The sequence below is a fragment of the Antechinus flavipes genome, chromosome 3 (assembly GCF_016432865.1).
Source record: "Antechinus flavipes isolate AdamAnt ecotype Samford, QLD, Australia chromosome 3, AdamAnt_v2, whole genome shotgun sequence".
Lineage (NCBI taxonomy): Eukaryota > Metazoa > Chordata > Mammalia > Dasyuromorphia > Dasyuridae > Antechinus > Antechinus flavipes.
In genome coordinates, this window is record NC_067400.1 from 592,995,036 (window position 1) to 593,004,182 (window position 9,147).

Below are 9,147 nucleotides of genomic sequence, written 5' to 3' on the forward strand. Positions count from 1 at the left end.
ATTAGTGGAGAGATTCTTGGAGGAGATGGTTCCTATCACTCATAAGGAATATTATTTAAGTCATACCCCTATATGGTCTGATGGTTTTCCCTACTTTCTTCAATTTGTCTGAATTTGTCAAGAAAAAACTCATGATCTGAGATATAGCTCCATGTCTTGTTTTAACTAACTTTATGGAAGAGTTTCTCCACCTTTGACTTCAATCTATATAATGAATCTAATTTTTATATTGACCATCTGGTGATGTCCATGTAGAGCTGCCTTTCTGGCTGTTGAAAAAATAGTGTTTGCTATGGCCAGTGACCCTATTAGTTGTCTCTTGCTTCACTTTGTACTCTAAGACCAAGTGTGCCTGTTATTCCGATTAACTCTTGATTTTCTATTTTAGCATTCCAATCCCCTACAATGAATGTATCAGTGTGGGGGGGGGGAGGAGGGAGGGGGGAACAGGGCTGTTAGTAAATAACATGCCCAGATGATGTTGTGGTTCTTCATAGAATTAATTCACTTTGGTCTCGGCATCAGTGATTGGATTATAGACTTGTCCTACTGTGATGTTTAATGGTTTGCTTTGGATGTGAACAGATATCATTAGGTTGTATTTGAGATTGCACTCCAGTATTGTTCTTTTCATTCACGTTTTTATTGACTATGAGGGCTAGCTACTAAGGGATTCTTGACCACAGTAGCTAATATATGTAATGATCACCTGAATTGAATTCACCCATTCCTATCCATTTAAGCTTACTAACACCCAAGATGTCAATGTTGAATCTTTCCATCTCCTGTTTTATCATATCCAGGTTACCATGGTTTATTAATTTTAAATTCCAGGTTCCTACGCAATATTTATCTTTACAACATCAGACTTTTTTTTTGTCATCAGGCACATTACAGACACAGCTGAATTCAGCTTTGGCTCAGCCTCATCATGCTGCTTGAACTACTTGTACTTGCCTTCCATTTTTCCCCAGTGACATTTGGACACCGTATGCCCTAAAGGGCTTATCTTCTGATGTCATGTCTTTGATCATTTTAATACTCCATGAGTATTAAATACTCATGAGGTTTCCTTGGCAGAGATAATGGAATGGTTTGTCATTTCCATCTTCAGTGGATCCTCTTTTATCAGGACTCTCCACTATGACCTAGCTTCTCCATGATTCATCTCGAAACCCACCTCCCATGAAAGGTCTGACCTAATCATTCCAGTTAGTAGTATCTTCCCAAAGAGTCACCTTGTTTCTATCTTATATGTATTTCACATATAATTATATCCCTTGTATGTCTATTACCAGGGTATGGTCCTTAAGAGGGGAATTTTCACAATCTGCCAGTTAGGAAACCCAGATTCATCTTTTGTGAATGTCCTTGCTGAACACAGATGATCTTATTTAAATTTCTGATTATAATATAATCTATGGATTTTCTATTTTCCCACTGCCACTCTAGCTTTTGCATGCATAACGAGGTACCCAAGAACTATAAACAACTCAATTGTTGACAAAATTGTTCTGGTAAATGTCTAACAACTGAGCTATTCTAAGGAAAAATGTATTTGTAACAAATTTTTAATTTTTTCTGCATTATTAACATTTTCTCTAGTACTTTCTTAAATCTATCAATCAATTAAATAATAAATTAAACTATAATTTATAGTATTCATCAATTTCTGAGGTATAAAATATTGAAAACTTAACTCTTAGTTGTAAAATAACAGTGTGGTAAAAATCATAGCTATAATTAAATATTCCTAATCTTGACAACCTTCTGAGAATAACAAAAACACAAAGCAAAGATGAAAAATATGCTTTAGCAAGGACTTGCAGCTTTAATGTAGCTTCTCATGAGCTTATGTGCTCCAGTGATTTCCGTGGCAATCTAGAATCTCAGCTTTGGAGTGTGAAGGAATCTTCCAGGTTCTAGTACAATCCCCTCCTTTTAGTAGGGGGGAAATTTAGGTCAAGTGAGCAAAACTGACTTACCTGAGGTCCTGCAGATTGCAAATGTAATTCCTCTGCCATTCTCATGACACCATGCAACCTCATTTTAGGAAAAAGGAATGTACATATCTCCAATGGGTAGGCTTCATATAAATAGACAGCTAATACAATAGATAAGAGAATTTAGATTTAAAATTATCTGGACAAGTTAGATCTACTAGGATGAAAACATGAGAATAATATTTGATAAGAATGAGTGAATATGAAATTTTGCATGTTGTTTCAAGGAATCAATAGCATAAACATAGTGTCAGGGAGAACTGACTTGGCAACAGAGCAAATAAAAATATTTAGTGATTTAAAATCAAACTCAATATTATCCAATAGTATGAAAATTACACTAATATACATGTTCTTCCTTCTTTTTGTGATCTGGACCCCCTTCTCAGAATCATGTTTTTAAAAGCATAAAATAAAATACAAAGGATTACAAAAGAAACCAATTATATTGAAATACAAAACTTTATTTTGAAAAACCAAGTTCATTCTAGGTTAATTACGCCTCTATTAATAGAAAGTATATAGATAAATCATCCCTCTGAGTCAATCAAGCCACACCTGGAGAATTGTGTTCAATTCTGAATAGCACATATTGAAGAATATTTGTAATCTTGAGGTTACCCAGAGAAAGTGAAAGACCATTGAGGATCCCTTGAACGAGCTGGACACAGCCTGCTTATTAAAAAAGAAAATATGACTTATATTCAAAAGCCACGGGAACTGTCATTTCATGTGAAAAATATTTGGGAATTTTAATTGGCAACAAATTCAAAATAAACCTGGTAAGTTGCTAAGTTAATGAATGGAAATCCTGTGATGCTTCAAAAAGAAAGAAGAAGGAAGGAAGGAAAGAAGGAAGGGAAGGAGGGAGGGAAAGAGAGAAGGAAGAAAGAAAGGAAAGAGGCAGGGAGCAAAAGGAAAGGAGGGAAGATAAGAGGATGGACAGTTGGGAGGGAAGGCAGGAGGAAGCAAGCATTTATTAAGTTACTACTATATTCTAGGCACTGTGCTAAGGAAGCACTTATAAAAAACAGGAAGAAAAGAAGGAAACAAGCATTTATCAAGTGCCTACCATATCCCAAGCACTGCTAAGTCCTTTTTAAAAATATTTTCTCATTTTATCCTCATAACAATCCTACAACAATAGTTGCTATTGTTATCCCCATTTTACAGTTGAGGAAACCGAGGCTCATTGAAGCAGAATGACTTGCCCAGAATCACATAGCTCAGAATTCACTGAGGCTAGTTTGAACTCAGGTCTTCCTGGAGCCAGACCTAGTACTCTACCTCAAAACTTCCTAAATTGTGGATCGCAATCTTATATGGGGTCACATAACCAAATGTTAATAGGATCCTTTACGAGATGGAGCCACAATAAAAGAAGATAACCACTTTAAGGAGGGCTTGAACATGTCAGTTTCTTCATCTGTAATTGGGGATAATAATAAAATATGCCTCATAACATTGTTATCAATATCAAATAAGATAATATATATAAAATACTTTGCAAACCTTAAATATGTTACATAAATATTAATTGTTGTTATTTCTTGTTGTTTAGTTGTATCTGACTCTTGGTGATTCCATTTGGGATTTTTTTGGCAGAGATACTGGAGTGGTTTGCCATCTCCTTCTGCAGGCTCATTTTACAGATGAGGAAACTGAGGCAAACAGTGTAGAGTGACTTGTGCAGAGTCACACAGGTAGTAAGGGTCTGAGGCTGGATTTGAACTCAGGTTTTCCTGGTGCCAGCCACAGTGCTTTATCCATCATGCCATCTCGCTGCCCTAATAGAATCATTGTTATCACATTATGATCATATTTTTGATGAAGTTCAGTTACAAATGGTATTGGAACAAGTCACTCTCTGATATTATTCTTTTATATTTTATGTTTCCTGGTATCAGCATCATCTCATTGATTAGAATTAGGATTTCTGCACTGGCTAAGAGCATAGACTCTGCATGGTTCCTGTGTCCAGAGCTGGCCTATGACTTCCTTCAACTGATGCAAATAAGGTGAAGTAAAGGAGGTGCATGGTACCAGAGCATCTTACAATGGGAAGAAAGCCTTAATTAGCAATCCAAGGATCTGTATTCAAATCCCAGGTATACAATCTTTAGCAAATCCTTTAACTTCCTTGAACTTCAATCATCTCATCTATAGAAAGAGTGGGTGGGTAACCTGGAAGCCTTCTATCGTCCCTCTTTAAATCTATGCCCCTAAATTCTGCATAAACCATTTATGCCAGAGTGCAAGGGTAGGGCTTTATTGATAGTCTGATCCCACTTAATGGCAAAATCTTTGGATAAGAATATTTATTAATTAAATAAATCAGAGCTGGATATGAATAGAGCTATACACTTCCCATGAATCTGTCAGAACCACAAGATGCAAGACTTAGTCCTTCCTTGAGGAATGTTATCAAAAGAAACCACTGTCTCAGAGCCAGGTAGATTAACTATGAAGGCAGAGAGGAAAGAGTAGGGTCATACAAAACTGAACCAGAAAGAATTGGGAGGTCAAGGGCAAGAGAAAAAAAGTGGAAAGAGAAGCGAAATATCATGATAGACTATTAGCTTCACAGACATCTCAGGCAGATGCCACTAGTTTTACTCAACTATTTACTTTGAAAAGTTCCAAGAAAATGGTCAACTCTTTCCCCAGCTTACCATTTATGTGTCTGCCTATCCACAAACAATATGATATCATTGGCTGCTTCATTACTCAAGCATTTCTGGCAAACTGAATTTTGTCTCAACCACAAAGGATTTAACTAAAGATAGATATAAATGCACATGGAGGGAGAGCGCTTTCTCCTAAATGTTAGGAATTTTCCCAAGTTGAGACTTAGAGCAATCATGTTTGTACTCTTAACATTTTGTCTAAAATAAGCTCTATAAAGCCAAGAGGAGGAAACCACATAGATTTTAAGAGCCATTATATGGCCCTGAGCTTAAAATGATCTAATTATTATAATAAGGTATTGCAATAGGATATGTATATAGCTTAAAGAAACATTTTTGTTGAACTCTGTGCTGCATAACATCTCTGCTTTATATGACTCAAAAGATTTTTTTCTTTATTCCAACTAATTGATTTTTTTTTTTTTTGCTGAGGCACTGGGGTTAAGTGATTTGCTGAGGTCACACAGCCAGGAAGTATCAAGTGTCTGAGACCAGATTTGAATTCAGGTCCTCCTGACTTCAGGGCTGGTGCTCTATCCACTGCACCCCTTACTACCCCAAAATAATTGATTTTATCATATATTCAAAGGGTTTGATAGAGTCTTGGAAGAAATTTTAAACCAGGGATTCTTAGCAAGAAGTTCATAAATTAACTTTTAAATTTAAAACATTTTTGGCAATTATGTGTTTTAAAACAATGGTTTCCTTTGTCATCTGTGTTATTCTGAGAAGAGGCCTACAGAATTCAGCAGACACTACCAGGGGGGTTCAGGACAAAAAAAGTTAAAATGAGTCCTACCTTAAACTATAATTTAGGGGGTAGAATCGCTGTCTTTGGAAAATCATTTTTTAAAAATAAGGCATTGCTGAAATTACAATACAAAATAGGAGGAAAACAAGACTGGATTTTCAATTGGTTTACAATAGTCCAATTTATTTTTTATAGACCCATCAAAGTGAGTTGACATTACAGAATTAGAAATTGTCCCATAAGTCAATTCCTGGGATAAGAGTGTTTGTTTAGTTATGAATGGAGAAACATATGCATCTGAAACATGTGGAGGGTAGCAATTATCTTCAAGGAAATAGAATTAGAGTTGTTCTTCTTATTCCCCTGAGAGGAAGATCTGGGAACCATGGTTAGAAGTTGAAGAGACAAATTCAGGATTGATTTTGAGAAAAATTTCCTAACACTGAGAGCCCTCTTTGGTCAGCCATTCCATTTCCCTTCCTCCCTTTCTCTTCCCTCCCAACCTCCTACAATTCTAGCTGTGCTATCTCCAATCCCATTTCCCAGCTAGACATCACTGTCTGGCACTCTAAAATAATTCTACCAAGGCTAAATTCCCAACGATAATGAGAACCTACCTGAACTCATTTCTCAAATATTAGCACATTCCCATCCCACCATACTCTCCCAATGCTAGTAATTAGTACAGTTCTTATTATTCAAACCTCATACTCCATTGCCCACAAATCAACCCTCCACCATCCCATCTTAAAGCTATTCATCCCTTCCATAATGCTTTTTGAAATAACTGCACCATGTGTAACAAATTTTCTTTCATCTTGAATCTTTTTTCTTTCATACTTCTGCCATCTTTTGACACTCACTGAGAACTTTCTCCCTCCTCATCCCATGACTTTCCTTGCCAACCTCTCCAGCATGAGCTGTACTTTTGCCCATAATTCACAACACTCCAGATGTTGGGATGAAGATGAGAAGGGAGGAAATTGGAATACTCCTCACTCCTAATTGTTACTTCCAGCCTCTCCCTCTACCACTGTCATTCAGTAGCTTCTTCTTGCCAAAACTAATGATCTTTTGTCAACCCTCATCCTTATTGCAGTTTTTGACACTGCCAGTCATCCTTCTTTTCTCTAGGTTTTCTTAACACTATGGCCCTCTTCCTACCTATATAACCATCCCTACTTAGTGTACTTTACTTAGTCTTCATCTAGGTCATAGATGCCACCAGATCTGTCCTGAGCCTTTTTTTCTTCTCCCTCTGTTCTGTCACACTTGGGGATTTCATCAATTCCCAAGGTTTCAATTAGCATTTTTATGAAGATAATTCTAGGATTCCCAGCCTTAATTCTTTCTTCTGACCTCCAATCTCACATCACCAACAGTTGCCTTTTTCACATTTCATAAATCTCAAATTCAATGTATCCAAAACTTAAATTGTTCTCTTTCTTCCCAAATCCTCCCCTTTTCTGAAAATCTCCCTTTACTCTGGATAGTAACCCAAACTCACATACACAGTATCATCTCCTGTTCACTTTCATTTAACTGCACCACAACCATTCTATGTCCAAGTATTATCCTTCCTATATTCAGAACATCCTCATTGACACCCCTTCTCTCTTCTGACACAATCACTACCTCATAGGTCTTCCTCACCTCATACCTTGATCACTTTAGGAACCTTCTGGGAGATGGGGGATCAGCCTGCCTCAAATGTCTCCTCCCTCCATCTTCCTGAAGGTTTGATTTTGTCACCTCCCTACTCAACAATCTCCAGATTCAAACATAAAATCTTCTTTTGGGCAGTTAGAGTCCACAATCTGGCTATTTTACTGACTTTCTAGTCTTATTGCACTTTTTTTCCCTCTATAATCCATCAACACAGACCTACATAACTCTCTTTCATGGTCTTTGCCAGTAGGTCATTCCCCATGTCTGGAATATTCTCCTGCCTTACGTCCATCTCCTATTTTCTTTGAGACTCAATTCAATATTTTGCAAGAGGCCTTTCTAATTTTCTTCTCCCCAGCATCTCCTTCTGACTCCAATGCTTTCCACTGAAATAACTCCATTCATAAGATCAATATTTTCTACATAAATAGCTGGTTTTATGCTATCTTATGCTATCTCTGTCATTAGAATATAAGTTCCTTTAGGGCTGATTCAGCATAAATATTGATGAATGATATACTTTGAAAATACTTATTGATAAACTGACTTCTTTCAGTGTAATCATTCCCTACAATTTCCCTTTTTTCCTAAAACCATCCAGAATAGAACAAAACTATTCCAAAGCCTTGTGCCTATATCATTAACCTTCTGTAACCGTTGAATACATTAGAGTTATGAAAGAATATGTTTCTTTTCTCCTTTTAGCATATGTTATCATATATTAATGCAAATAATTCATCACATAGTGTTTTCAGTTGATCATATGTATTTACCTAAGTTTCTCTTGGCTCTTAAAAAAGAGAATTTCTTTTTTTAATTAAAATTTTTTTCAATCAATAAAAATCCACCTCTCTTGCTCTCTTCTCTTTCCTCTCTCATCCCAAAGAGAAAGAGAGAAAAGAAACATCCATCTCATGAAACATATATAATTAAATAAAACAAATTTTCCCTATTAGCCATATCAGAAAATCCATATACATACATATATACATATATGATAAGTATGTAATATATACTATACACGTATGTGAGATATATTCATCTATGTGTGTATGTATATAAATCTGAGTTCATCACCTCTCTATCTGGGAGTAAGTAGCATGTTTGGTCATTGGTTCTCCAGAATCACATTTGATCAAAGTTTCCAAATCTTTCAGAGTTCTTTGTAATTGTGATAATGTTAATTTATACATTGTTTTTCTGGCTTTGTTCCCTTCATTCTGAATTAATTCATGTAAGTCTTCTCAGTTTTGTCTGAAACCAAACACATCTTCGTTTCTTATAGCACAATAGCATTCTATTATATTCATATACTATAACTAGTTCAGCCATTCCCCAACCAATGAACAATCCTTCCAATTATTTGTCACCACAAAAAAAAAATTACTGATGTGTATATGTGTGTGTATTTGTATGTTCTTGTATAGCTGGATTCTTTCTTCTTTCTTTAATCTCTTTAAGATATAGACCCAAAGTAGTCTCACTGTGTCAGAGATTATACTCAGTTTAAAAACTGGGGGGGGGGGGGGAGGAGGGGCAATAGTTCCAAATTACTTTTCATAATTGCTAGACTAGTTTATAATTTCACCATAGTCCACCAGCATTATTGTGCATATTTTCCCATAGCTTCTCCAATATTTTCCTTTTTGTCAACTTTACTAATCTTCTGAATATGAGGTGAAACTCCAAAATTGTTTTAATTTGCAATTTTCTGATGAGTAATTTAGAGATTTTTTCCATAGGATCATTGATTGATTGGATTTCTTTCTCTTAATAATGCCTCTTCCTTTTCTTTTCTTCAGGTAGTAACCTAAAGAAACTTTTTTGTTTCTCTGATATGTGATATGTTTTATTGCCCTTTCCCCTTGTATCATTTGATAAGGATGTCCTCTATGCTTTATCCAAGTTACTGTTGAAACTTCTAAAGAGCATAGAACCATGAAAAGATCCTTAAATCATTCCACTGGAAATCTTCTAAACTGTCATCAAATTATTTTTAACTTCTTTTGGGTTCCAGCCATTCAAAGAGTTTTGAATT